Here is a 14,967-nt window from a genome sequence, read left to right on the forward strand (position 1 = left end):
CTTTATTCACAAGGCAGCCGGCCTGATACAGTGCGCATGCCCAGAGTGAGGCGCCCCTCCCTCAGAACTGTGACCATTGGGCCTCCGCCCCAAGGGCAAGTTTTCCCTCTTCGGTTATGAGATCCTGACTACGCTCAGACGGAGGCCATGCATTCTAGGGATGTGGGTAAAATAAACGCAATATTCAGAGGACAGTCTTTAATTTGAGGAGCTATGGGGATGATCCAGAGCCTTTCACACCAAGGGGCAAGCTGATCTTTGACTTGGGGGTGAGGCAACAGCGGGTCTGGTGTTGGGCAAGTGGGGCTCCCTGAGCAAGGTGGAGACGGACCCTGGATGGGAAGGAGAATGCTTGCTTCAGAAAACAAGAGGCAGAGCCTCAGAGAACTACCTTGGGTAATACATGCAGAGGGAAAGGGTCTTCCTTAGTAGTGTTTTTCCATCCCTGTCGCTCATGTGGCTCCCAGAATGTTTTTGAAAAATTACTTATTCCTGACATTTTTAAAATGGAGGGCTACGCTATTTCATCATAGCGTTTCAGAGTTGTGCAACTTCTAGTTTTATTCACTCTTCAATTCATATGGGAGAAGGTTAACAGTAAAAAGATTGGACACCTTGCTCCTTTCGCTGTTTCCATTTCAGTTCCTGCACAGAATTTACTACAATGTAATGTCTTTTAACGCTTGAAAGGCTTTTTATTGATCACCCTTGTCACAATTTTCTGGATCAACTTTCTGTACAAAGCTGACCTTGGAAATCTTTAGTATTTTCAGTGATTTTGATGCTCTAATATTAAGCAATTTCTTCTATGCTGCCATTGTGATTATTTGTATTTGTACTTAATTGCTCAAAACAACAATATATTATAAGTTTATATAAATAGTTATGAAACATGGGAAGTAAAACTTTATTGGAACTATGTATCTTGAATGAATGGGACTTTTCCCTCCTATTAACTCCTGAATATTTCTGATTGTCCAAATGAGATAGTATCAGTTCAGCATCCGTTTTATTCTCTTTTTTTCTTTTAATCATACTTGTAAGTACTGCAAAACTTTGTTCACATAAGTAGTGGGAAAGGAAAGAGTTTTCTTATAGCAACATCACTCAATTCTTCAAACTCTTCTGGGGTATTTGCCAAAAATTGTAGGGTGATCTATCATCAAAAATTATTTTTAATGATCTACTAACTGACAACTCCATCAGATCCTTCTTCAATTTTGTTGAAAGCAAAGAGTTGAAAAGGATTTGTAACCCAATCATTAGAATCATTCACTTTCTCAACACTAACAGCTAGATTCTGAATCACTCCTTTGTTTGGAGTCCTGGATTGATTTTTAGCCTGGGGGACTGCTCCGCAGTAAGCTTCTGGATGGGTAAGAGGTGGGCCTTTCTTTTGTAAAAGGGGAAGACGCAGCTGTGAAGGGGAAGTTCAGAGAGCAACCAGCTGGGGCCTGAGGCAGAACCCCAGGGGCAGCCTTCCCTTTGTGTCCCTGGCAGCCTGCAGGAAGTGTGGCCCGAAGTTAAGCAGTTGGAGGCCCTAGAAGGAGAAGCAGCCTGCCACAGGCCTGTCCTGGGAGAGCAGTTTGAGCAGCATCTACAGAGAAGCTGACAATCTGGAAATGATTCCTTTAAAACCGTTCATGCCAAAGTCACCCTTAAAAATTCTTTGTGGCAAAGCTATTAGGGTCATAATAGATTCAGACAAGAATCATCAATGGAGGTGAGACGTGGTGAAGGGCAGTTGCAGGGTCTCAAGGTGTCTGCCCGCAAAGCATGAATGAATGACTCATTACTTCCCAAGTACAAAATACTTACAGAGTAATTTTATGGTGGAGAAACTGGCAGACACTATGTAAGGACAGACACAGTATCTGGGTACCCACTGAGAGCAGGCATGGAGGAAAACATACCATCGTTCCTCGGCTGGTTCTGCCTCAGAAGCAAAACCTGAATCTAATCGTGGGGAAACATTTAGATAAACCCAAATGGATGCATATTCTGCAAGTAAGAGACCTGAAGAGACTTGACAGCTAAATGCCACACGTGACTGGGATTGGATCTGACCTATGAAGTACCTTACTGGGATCATCAGGGAAATGCTAGGGAAATGTGCAGATTAGAAGCTATTGTCTCATGGCTATATTGTGGTTATATAGGTAAGGACCCTTAGTTTTAGGAAACATACAATGGAATATTAAGGGGTAATGGGATATAATCTCTGCCAGTTACTTTAATTAAAAAATCCTAAAAAGATTTTATTTGAGAGAGAGAGAGAAGAGAGAGTGAACTAGGGGAGGGGCAGACGAAGACAGAGAATTTCAAGCAGACCTCGCACTGAGCTCTGACCCCACTGTGGGGCTCAATTCCACAGTTCCGAGATCACGACCTGAGCCGAAATCAAGAGTCAGACACTTAACCGATTGAGCCACCCAGGTGCCCCTCTGCAAGTTACTTTTAAATGGTTCAGGAAAACAAATATAAGTATATATATTAAGAGGGAAATAAGAGAAATTTTAAAAAGTCTAAATGAAGAGTATGCCTGCCTACTCATTATACGATTACTGAAGATTTTCTGAATATTTGAAACTGTAAAATAAATAAATAAATAAATAACAAATTTTAGGGGGACCTGGGCCGCTCAGTCCGTTAGGCATCTGCCTTTGGCTCAGGTCATGATTCCAGGGTTCTGGGTTGGAGCCCCACATCAGGCTTCCTGCTCAACAGAGAGACTGCTTCTCCCTCGGCCTGCCACTCCCCCTGCTTATGCTCTCTCTCTCTCATATCTTAAAGAAAATATTTTTTATGCTCCTGGGAAGCTGTGATACCCTTGTTTGAAAAATCACTAATTCTTTTTGGAAGCTCCATAGACAGAAATGAAGCTTTAGGAGCCCAGAGCTGGTGTGGACCAACAAAAAGATTCTTGAAGAATGAGGAGCTCCTCACTTTGTAATGGAGATGTATGTGAGGGATTGCCCAAGAAGAGAGCAGAGACATTCCTTTGCAGATGGATAATGAGATTTTTATGTTTATGCAAAGAGAGGGTGTGTGGAGGAAGTTTGAGTAACCACCATAGATATAGTGGGAAACCCCCAAATCTGAGACAGACATAAGAAGGAGACAGGAGGCTAGGCCATGGCGTCTGATGTGTATCTTTGGTATTTTTCATTGAGAAAAATGATGATGACTCTAATTCAGTGTAGCCAAGGGGATAACCTCTGTCCTGGTCAGGACCAGATGCTTCTTGTGTGCGTCCAACCATAATATGATCTGATCTCATTTGGACTCTTGCCTGCTAAGATACATATTTCTCAATTCAAGGTCCTTACTGTGAAATATTTAAGTCTCTACCAGTCAATTTCTGCCACGGGCTTTGCTTCCTTCCCATTGACTTGACAAATGGTGATTATTGTTGTGTCAAGTTGTAGATCTACTTCTAACCAGCGCCCTCATCTCTGTCCAGATTCTTGACCTACATATTTTCCCCACAACAATTACTTGGAATGGTCATATTTTGAGTAAGAAAAGGAATATTGGCCTCATCTCAATGACTGATGGATTGGTAATGGGCCTCTTGGTGTCCTCCGTTAAGTATGCTTTTGATGCCATTTTGGTGCTCAGTGGTTGAGACTGCCATGATTGATGAGTGAGGTTTGCTACGGCCCTGGGAAGAATGATGATAATATTCTGGCTATATGGGGGTGAGTAGCCTCTGTGGTGGCCCCCAGTAATCCCCTTCCTGGTATTCTTTCCTTTGGGTGCAGGCTAGACCTAGTGAGTTGCTTGGAATCAAGAAAATACAGTAAGAGTGAAAGGATGTCGCTTCTGTGATTAGGTTTTGAAAGATTATGACTTCCACCTTACTAACATAGTCTCTCTCTCTCTCAATGGCTTCATGAAGCAAGATGCCTTTTTGAAGAGGATCATATAACCAGGAACTGAGAGTGGCCTCTGGACTATAGCTGGCAAAAAACTCATGCTCTCCGTCCAGCATTCCTTGAGGAATGAAGTCCTGCTTTCAGATGAAACCCCAGCCTGGCTGACACCTTGAGGGTACCCAGCCATGTCAGAGAGCCCGAAGCAGAGGACCCAGCTAAGCAGGCTTGATTCCCAACCCACACAAACTGTAGGACAATAAATGGGTACTCTTTTCTGCTGGTAAGTTTTGGAGTAATTTGTTATGCAACAACAGATAATATAACCACATATTTCCCATCCTTTGTTTAACCATTTTATGTACATTACTGTAGTACAAAAAAAAAAGAGTAGGAGCAGCACCACACACTTAGCAAACAGCAAGAAACACAGCTGAATTGAAAGATGATAAATTACCAAGAGCAATCACAAGAACTCAAGACACAGCCATTGGACACCATTTAGCGGCCAACAGTCCTAGAGAACTCAGCCAAGTTTGAATTCAAGCGTTCCACTGCTCAGTGCAGTGTAGTTCATAAGTCTTTCCTGCTCTTGTCCTAGCCCTCTAGCACGATTCCTTGTTTATCTCTCTTCTCCACCAAAACAGGTTTCAGAGGACAGGGACTGGGTTTCCTATTTGCCGTTATATTGCCCACACCTGGCATATTGCCTGGTACATATTAGGCTTCAGGAAGATATTTTTATTGAATGAATAAATGTTTGTTTCTGAGCATGTCAATAAGTCACAAAATTTTGCCACACATTTAAAAAAACAAAAGCACCAGAAATGGTTACAATAAAGATATGTGTGTGCAAAAAGGGGTCAAGTCTTCCTATCTAGCCAATTCACTCATTTAGGGCATCTAATTCCCTGATAATGTCAGTTAAGTGGGGGCATTACTGTAATAAGTACCATTAATTATTCATTGCTAACACAGTGCTCAAGGTCAAATGAAATCAGATGGAAAATCTCTTCACTGTGGAAAAAAAAAAATCACTTGCTGATTATTATCACAACTTTCACTGCTGCCCTATAAAGCTTATCTCCTTCCAGCATGCTCAGGAGGGACCAGAGCCACTAAGATCATTTTATGGAAAATAAGACAGTTTCATTTATCTGATTGCACATTTTTCTCTGTTGTTGGGAGTTTCCTTCACTTGTAAACAATATTATTTTTGTTTTGAAATCTTATAAAGAGAGAAGGAAATAAGTTATGGTAGGATAGAGGCAGAATAAATGAAAATAGGTTATTTTTGTGAAAAAAAAACCTAGAAAGCAAGTACTACCAAACTTCCAAAATCAACCCTTGAGCTGCCAAGCGTTAAGTTAACCAGCATAAAACCCACAACTTAAACTAAAGAGATGAATTTAGCATTTGCTTAGCTGGCAACATGGCAAATGGTGTGGAGGCTTTAATTTGGCGAGAACCAGAAATGACTATTAGGCTTCTTCTCCTGTTGTTCTGTGTTAAGAAGGATTCTGAGGCCCAGTGGAGAAAGACCATAATTGACTGAGGATGGCACAGAGCCTACAGTAGACAGATTAATCAGTGTATAGATGAGCCTTAGATTTTTCTGATGAAATACAGTTAGTTGATTTCAGGGTCATTTGTGACTCAATGAAATCTAATTACTGTTTATTTTCCATATTGCAGTAGTATGACCAGACATGTTTCTGGATCCACAGAACTTTTAGAAACAACAAAACAAAACAAAACAAAACAAAACTCTGCTCTTCCAGCCTAGGCTTGGTTTACATTCGCTTACTTTCAACAGGTTATTTTAGCTTAGGGAAGGATTTCATGCTCTGAAATGTTATCAGGTTACCCATGAGTGAAAAACAAAGCCCATAAAAAAAAAATATATCATTTTTCAAAGGTGACAGAATCCACTGATGCCTCTGGCTTACGTGTCTGTACTTCACCATAAAGCAATAACTGTATGTCCACTGCTGATTTGCTTTAATCTTAAGATAAATAAAACCTGTTGGAGCAGAAACTGGGAATAGGGTGGTCAAAGGGTGAACAGCATTGCTAGTAGTTTGTTCTCACAGTGCACAGGACGTCCTTGGGGCATCTAGCCCTTTGCTCACCTACACTGGTGCACCAAGCCTTTAAAAAAAAAAAAAAGTATATTAAGACAAAAGGAGCTGAAAACACTTTACAACAGGGTCATCAAACTTGTAATATGTAGATGGCATAAAGACAGTGAATATTTTTATTATTTATATTATTTATTTAATTTTTAAAAAAGATTTAATTTATTTATCTGTCAGAGAGCGAGAGCACAAGCAGGCAGAGTGGTGGGCAGAGGCAGAGAGAGAAGCAGGCTCCCCGCCTATCAAGGAGCCCGATGCGAGACTTGAACCCAGGACCCTGGGATCATGACCTGAGCCGAAGGGAGAGGCTTAACCAACTGAGCTACCCAGGTGTCCCCTATTTTTGTTTTTAAAAGAGATTTTATTTATTTATTTGAGAGAGAGAGAGAGTGAGCAAGCAAGAGAGAGAGCATGAGTGCTATCAGGGGCAGTGGGAGAAGCAGACTCCCCGCTGAGCAGGGAGCCAGATGTGGGACTCAATCCCAGGTCTCCAGGATCATGACCTGAGCTGAAGGCAGACGCTTAACCAACTGAGCCACCCAGACACCCCAGACAGTGAATATTGTTAGACAACAGCTTGTAAAACCCTTTCTTCTCAGTCAGTGTGAGACCAGAGGTGCCTGACACCCTGAGAGCAGGACCATAGGTCCCTTCTGTTGGGGAGCTCCACAGACTGCCTGAATGTCATTTCCTGCATGGTTCCCCCCCCGGATACACAGTGTCATGGTCACTTTCTCCTTCCTCTAAATATAAAGTCGTCTTCCGAGGACCTGCCTCCCCTTTGCATACTAGTCCCCCAGTGTGCTGAGCTTTCATTCATTCATTCATCCATTCATTCATTCACATTTAATAAAAAATGTACTGAGAACCTCGTCATGCTCGCTAGGTGCTGATGTTAGGATGATGAAGAAGAGAACAGGGGTGCCTCCCTCATGGATGATACGCTATGGTGAGAAAGAAAATAAACAAACAAAAAAAATAATGATAAGGGGCTGAGAAAAAGAAGAGCAGGGAAGGATTTCTCGTTTTGGCTAAAAAATAGTAAGATGTTAAAACACAAACAATAGGCAAAGGAAACATAGTTGCCTGGGCAGGGGAAGAGGGGAATTCTGCAGAGGCTTGAAATGACCAGAAAGCAAGAACCATCAGAGGAGAGGTAATTCTGGAGTTGGTACTTGCCCTGGGGTAAATCTTATCTGTTTTTTTTTTTTTTTGATTTTGATTTTTTAAAGATTTCGTTTATCTATTTGACCCAGATTGAGAGAGAGCACGCATGCACACAAGCAGGGGGCGTGGCAGGAAGAGGGAGAAGCTCAGCGGGGAGCCTGATGGGGCGCTGGATCCCAGGATGCCAGGATCATAACTGGAGCTGAAGACAGATGCTTAACTGACTGAGCCACCCAGGCGCCCCTAAATCCTGGGTTTTAATCAGCCATGTGTTAGGAACAAGAAGCAGGGTGTAAGATTGGATGGATGAACTTCTACATAAATCCAGGAGACAACAGGGCAACAGTCCTAGCTAGTGAACTGAATAAAAACCTAATGAGGGGACACTGGGTGTACTGGACCTGCTCCAACCTTGGGTAAAGAAAGATAACAGAATTCCTTATCATAAACCTATGGTAAAGGCAGTTGCAGGATTGGTGTTGGATCTATGGCATCAAGAAACAGAGGACCTTGCACCAAAAATGTAACTAGAGGTGGTTGCAAGGTGTCTGGCAGAAGGAAAACCTCTAATCCTCCACAACCAGGTTTCAATCCAAGTCTCAGAAAATATCTAGACATTCATAGACAAAATCACTACAGACATTAGGAAACAACTTAACCAAGAACATGAGGAGAAACAACATAAAATTCCCAGGCTGGTGGAGAGGACAAAATGGAGTTAGGAAAGTCTCCCCGAGTCTGACTTGGAAGGCAGTCAAAAGAGAGCTTAAAATGAGATTGTGGAAATAAATCCAAATACATCAGTAGTTACAATCAAATAGGCAAAAATAAACCAGACATTTCTGAACAAAATCAGAGATTATTAGGTGATGTTTAGAAAGTCCAGCAGTACAAAAAGATTGAAAATGAAAAGATGGACAAAATAGAATAGGTATTTACCAACCTGAAGAAATATGGGCACCCGTACTTGTAGAAACAGTGCTTCCAGGGATGAAAGGGTCACAGTATTTTGACAAAAGTTTTGATTCATAAGAACAATTCTAAACTTATGTTTCCAATAATGTAACTTCAAAATATCTTAAAGCAAGAGCTTTGAGACCACACACACAAAAATGAACAAGTCCTCTATAATACTAAGTAAAAATGCCTTTTTTTTTCTTAAAGACTTATTTATTTATTTGTGGGGGGAGAGAGAGAGAGAGAGAGAAAACACGAGTGGGGGGAGGGGCAGAGGGAGAAAGAATCTCAAGCAGACTTCCTGCTGAGTATGGGGCCTGATGTGGGGCTTGATTCTATGACCCTGATATCATGACCTTAGCCAAAATCAAGAGTTGGACGCCCAACCAACTAAGCCACCCTGGTGCCCCATGAGTAAAAACTTCTTAATCAATAATTGATAGGGACATCTGGGTAGCTCAATTGGTTAAGTGCCTGACTCTTGATTTGGCTCAGGTTGTGATCTCGGGGTTGTGAGAGCGAACTGGCTGTCAGGCTACACACACTCAGTGTGAGGTCTGCTTGGGATTGTCTCTGTCGCCCTCTCCCTTTATCCTCTCCCCATTCATGCTCTCTCTCTCTCTAAATAAGTAAAACAAATAAAGTCTTTAAAAAATAATTGATAAAGGAAATAAAAAATAAAGGAAATAAAAAAGAAGTACGTAGAAGACTTAACATGACTAGCAAAACAAATCTAGTGAGCAGATGCAGAATATTATTCCTAATAACTGGAAGAAACTTTCTTTGTGTGCATGCATGCAACATACGTGACATTTGGCCATGTATGGGGCATAAAGCAAGTATCAACACATTCCAAGCTGTTGGTATCATATAGGCAACAGCATGCTGGTAGACTACCTCTGTTGGGGGAAAAAAAAAGGACTGCTTTGTAGTGTTTCCAGATTTCTGTGTTGTAAATAGTCTCACCACAGCTGATTTCAGACTATTGATTTATCAACAATAGGTCTGCAAAATTTTTGAATCTCCAACAATCACATCTTGTGAGTCCATAGGAGTTGGCAGCAACATGGTCTATAAGAAGTAAAGTTAGCTTGGGGCACCTGGGTGGGTCAGGGGGTTGAGCCTCTGCCTTCAGCTCAGGTCATGATCCCGGGGTGCTGGGATCGAGCCCTGCCTCGGGCTCTCTGCTCGGCAGGGAGCCTGCCTGCACCCTCTCTCTCTGCCTGCCTCTCTGCCTACTTGTGATCTCTGTCTGTCAAAAAAAAAAAAAAAAAAAAAAAAGTAAAGTTAGCTATTAGTAACAAAAGTGTAACTTCTCCTTCATTTAGATACTAAAAACATACTGCTCAATGGTGCATGTGTCAAAGAAGAAATTATAATGGGCATTCAAACGTAGGGATATTGAAAATACTATCCGTGAAACTTGTGCAATGCAGCTAAAGTGTTCTTTACAACTTCACATGATGCCTTTATAGCCTTCGATGATTATATTTCAAAATAGGAAAGGTGGAAAATAAGTGAGTTAACATACACCTTAAACCAAACAACACAAATGAAAAACAGAAAAAAAAAACCAGAAAGTGGAGTGAGGAACATAATAACATAAAAACAAAAAGACCAACACTAATGAATGATAACACAAATATACAATAGAGATGATCTCCACATGCAGATATTGGTTGATTTATGAAAGTGATATCACTGACAACCTTTTACAAGATGAATCAAATAAACAGAAAACCCAAACAAAACAATTATAAGGGGAAAAGAGGATAGATGCGAGAAAAAAAAATGAAAATATGAGATTTGTATGAATTTCATGTCAATAAACTTTAAAACTTCAAGTGAAACATATATTCTTAGAAAAGTATAAATTACCCAAATGGATTCAAGAAACAAAAAGTATGAATGGTGCCATTCACTAGTTATCCACAAACCACCCCACCACTCTGTGACTTAAACAAACACTTATGGTGTAGAAGTCAATGCGTCAGCTGGATAGTTCCTGTAGTTTGGCTAGGCTTACTCATAGGTCGTTGGCTGGATGCAGGTTGGCTAGATATCTCACTATTGAGGTTGAACTCTCTCTTAAGGGCAGCTGGCTAGAGGATGGTGTGGTGTGGCCTCAGTTGAGACACCTTGACTGACCTCCACATGGTCCCTTATCCTCTGACAGGCTAGGCTAGGCTTGCTCAAGTGGTAGGGAGGGTTGTGGGAGAGTGATCAGAAGTGTGAAAAGCCTCTACAGACCTGTGGTTGAAATCAGTACAGGGGAAGAACTGTATTCTGTTGGCCAAGAAATATTCACAATGGCTAGCCCAGATTCCAAAAGTGAGGACGTAGATATCTCTTCGGTGAGGGGATGTAGATCAACAGAAGAATGAAGGATTGTGGCCATTTTTGTAATCTATCATATGCTAACATCAAAGATGTTGATTCTGTTAAAAAAATCTTTTCCCGAAGAAAGTACTAGACCCAGATGCTTTTACTGGCAGGTTCTACCAAAACATTCAAGGAATGGACAAATCCAATCATACAGCACATCTTAAAAAATAGCAGAAGAGAGACTACACCGCAGTGCATTTTTATGAGGCTTGTAAAACCCAGACACCAAAATTTGACAAAAATAGTGTGAGAGGGAAAGTGATAGCCCAAATGCATGAGGATCATCAACACACAATTCTAAGCAAAATCTAAGGACATGAAATCCATCAATGAATAAAGAAAGATAATGCATCACAACCAGGAAGGAGAGCAAGATTGGTTCAACCTTGGAAAGTGTACTAAATCACTACATCAACAAACATAGGAAATAAATTAACTGTTAAATGAACAAAGAGCACTAAATTTCAGCAAACATGGATGGTAAAACTCATGGTAAATTTTAAGACTAGAAGGCAACTTTCTTAATTAAAAAAATACACATGGGGTGCCTGGCTGGCTCAGCTGGAGAAGCATGGGACTCTTGATCTCGGGGTCATGAGTTTGAGCCCCACATTGGGGGTAGAGATTACTTAAATATTAAACAACAACAACAACACCACCAACAACATAAAACCCCACAGTATTCACATAAACCTTTAACTGAACATCAGACTCAATGTTGAAATGTTAGAAACCTTTCTTTCAAAACCAAAATCAAGAAAATAAATTTTATTCACTGTTGTTTTGGAGGTTCTAGCTTATGCAATAAAATAAGAAAGGTAAATAAATGCAAAAATATTAGAAAGGAAGAAACGAAACTCCCACCATCTGCTGATGATATATAGGTCTATATAGTAAGAAGACACATAAAATAATCCATGAGTAACTTGACTTTATAAATTTGTGGAATACAGCTAAGTATAATTAATGACATTTCTCTGCACTTGGAATAAACAGGAAATATAACTAAGATTCTACTTATAGCAGCAAAATTATCTAGCTTAGGAAGAAATGTAGTGAAATATGCATAAGGTTTAATAGAGATAATTAGAAATCAAAAGCATTTCATTGACCAACCCAAATAAAAATCATTGAATGACTTACATAATTGCGGAGTTAATTCCCATTTATGGACAGAAAGACTCAATAGTTTAAAAATGTAAATTCTTCTCAAATTAATGTTGAAGGCATAAAATAATTCCAGTGAAAATCTCCAAACAGGTTTTTTATTTGCTTTTAAAATTGAATTTGACAGGCTGTTTTAAAAATTTACATAGAAAATAAAAAATTGGCGAGACACCCCTTAAGAAAAAAAATTGGTAAAGGCAACTTGCCACAACACATGTTAAGACTATATGAAATTAAGTGGGGGTAGTTGGCCCCAGGATTGGCTAACAGACTGTAGAAACTAAAGGTCTACATGGGACCAGTGGGAGAAAACCCAACAACTCAATAATTAATGTTAGAACACCTTGTTATCCATACAGAAAAAAAAAATTGGGGTGCCTCGGTGGCTCAGTCAGTTAAGCATCTGCCTTTGGCTTGGGTCATGATCCCAGGGTCCTGGGATAGAGTCCCACATCGGGCTCCCTCAGCCAGGAGCCTGCTTCTCCCATTTCACACCCCCCCACTCCCACCTTGTGCTCTGAATCCTTTTTTCACAGCCTTCAAAGTCAATTCCAGATGCACTGAGGGCTTAAATGTAAGACGCAAAGCTTTAAAACTTTTAGGAAGAAACACAAAAGTTTCTATCTTTGCCCTTGGACGTTGAGAATGATTTATTAAACAAGAACCAAAGCACACAAACTCTCAGGGATTAGATCCATTTGACTCTTCAAAACTAAGCATTTTGCTCACTAAATGATTCTATAAAGAAGGCGAAAAGATAGCCCCCAATGGGAAGAAGGTTATTTGCCATACCCAGAACAGAGAAAGAACCACCCTGTAAACTACAAAAAGAGAACCGAGATAACTTACTTTGAGATGTTAATCACGGAAGCCCTCTGGGTGGTGATAGGAAAGAGGACGTCACAGGATGAGAAGACATTAAGGGAGAAGGAGACTTCCAGCAAAGGAGAGGCTACATTCAAAGGCTGGGAGGTGGAGGAAGCAGACAGGTCAGGCTGGGAAGTGGGGGAGAGAAGGGAAGGAGAAGGCCTGGGAGAGGGAGGCAAAAGCCAGAGCAAGCAGGACGTTATAAGGGGAAGCCAATAAAGCTTTCACTGACCACAGCTGGCTGCTGTGTGAAGCTCGGATGAGGGTCTACCTTACTTGTGGGAAGAACGTGGGGTTTCTGGAATCTCATAGACGATCTGACACGGAGCATCAGAGAGGCAGCCACGGGGTGTTGGTGAAGGCATACACTCTGGAGCCAGATTACCTGGTTTCCTATCCTAGCTCTGCTCCTCATATGCCTTTGACCTTGGATAAATGACTTAGATTTTTCTGTGCCTCAGTCTCCCAATCTGTGAAAATGGGTAAAACTAGTGCTCCTTAGGTCTCCTTCTCCTCCTCCTCCTTCTTCTTCAACCTCTTCTTCTTTTACAAGTTATCTCCACACCCAGTGTGGGACTTGAATGCCCAACCCCAGGATCTAGAGTCACGTGCTCCACTGATGGAGCCAGCCAGGTGCCCCTAGGTCTTCTTAATCTTTCCCATGCTTTGAACCCCTTGGTGGTCTGGTGTAGTGTGTGGACCCCTTCTCAGAAAAAAATACTGTTAAAAGCATAAAATAAAAAAACATAGGATTCCAAAGGAAACCAAATACACCAAAATATTGTTATCAAAATATTTAAGCAGATATTTTAAAAATTAAATCTAATTAATCCAAGTAGACTGAGACTTCTAAGCACTAAGCCTTTGGACATCCCTGGATCCTGGGATAAAGGCGCCGACAGATTGGTGTCTGGTGAGGACCTGGTTCCTGGATCACAGAAGGCTCTCTTTGCAACGTCCTCACGTGGAGGAAAGGGTGTAGGATCTCTCTGGGGTCTTTTCTCTAAGGACACTAATCCCATTCACGAAGGTTCTAGCCTCACGAACTCATCCTCTCCTAAAGGCCTCACCTCCAAATACCATCGCACTGGGGATTAGGTTTCAACACATGAATTCTAGAGGGGACCCAAACATCCAAACAGCACCACTGTTCTCGAAAAAGTACTTCCACTAACACCAGGCACAAAGTGAATGTAGGTGTTGTTGTTGTGGCCATGCCATTACTTTGAGAGGTGGTATGGGTAATAGTGAATATTTTCTATCACACCAGGCAGACCGCTCTGCCACATACCAGTCCTGTGACCTGGGCCTCCCTGAGCCTCGAAACTGCCATAGCGCCTCTCCTGGAAACCTTGACGGGAGGGCTTTGGGAGTGAAGGGAGACGGAGAAAGAAACAACTTCCGGACAGGTTCTGCCAGTTAGTGCTTCAGCCTAACGACAGTCATTATTTGTCAGCCATAATTCCTCATTCTCTGGGTTTTATTGCTCGTTAAGAGCTGAGTGTAACGTTCTTAATTAGAGTCAGGAATTGGACGCCCAAGAAAGAGACATGGAGAACAGCTGAAATTCGGAACCTAAAATAAAACTCTTCAAACAGATTATTTTTATAAGAATAAAGCTTTACATACTCATTGGGGAAAAATCCTTTTTTTTTTTTTTTTAAAGTTCTGAGCCCGTGAAGTTTGTTTTGAACTCAATGGTCCCATAATTTAGAGTTTTCCTGCTTCCTTGCAGAAAGCAGCCTTTCTGGGGTCTACCAGATGTTTGCATTTATACTCTCAACATTGAAGAATATTTTCATATCTGCTGTTTGTGACCTTGCTTCTTCCAAAGAGTTTTTGGGCAGGTATAGGCACCTTTTGCGTGAGTTAGCCAGCTAAGGGTAATTTTGCTTGCGATCTGCCTTTCTTTGCGGCAAGACCTCTCAGAGCTTCTACATGTGAGTGTGCCCTGGGAACCCCAGGAAGGGGAAGGAACTGTTAGCATTTCTCCAACTTGTGTGACCCACGTTTCATGTGTAGCATTTCTCATAGGGCTGGTGGGGGAAATGCTGCTTTTGGGAAACGCTTTAAAAAAGAAAGAAAAAAAAAAGAATAAAAGGCATCACCATGCTTGCAAGACAAAGGAAAAGCAGAGAAAGTTGGGGGGGCGGTGGGAGAGGGCTGAGTCTACAGTGGGGACAGAGTTGCTTTGGAAAGATCCCATGGCCTTTTAAAAGACCATCCATTTGTCTTATTCATCTTGTGATTGTTAAAAAGACTGAAACATCATTCCCCGGCGTGTTGCACAGGTTTAGGATCCGTTCGCTAAGCTCTGGGTCCTCTCAAACAGCTCAGGCTGGCTGTAGTGAGGGGCCAGATCTTAGCTCTTCCTTCTTCCTTCCCACGTATCTTGAGCTCCCCCTCCTCCC

This window comes from Lontra canadensis, unplaced genomic scaffold (assembly GCF_010015895.1).
Source record: "Lontra canadensis isolate GAN:19392208 unplaced genomic scaffold, GSC_riverotter_1.0 scaffold34, whole genome shotgun sequence".
In the NCBI taxonomy this organism is placed as follows: Eukaryota; Metazoa; Chordata; class Mammalia; order Carnivora; family Mustelidae; genus Lontra; species Lontra canadensis.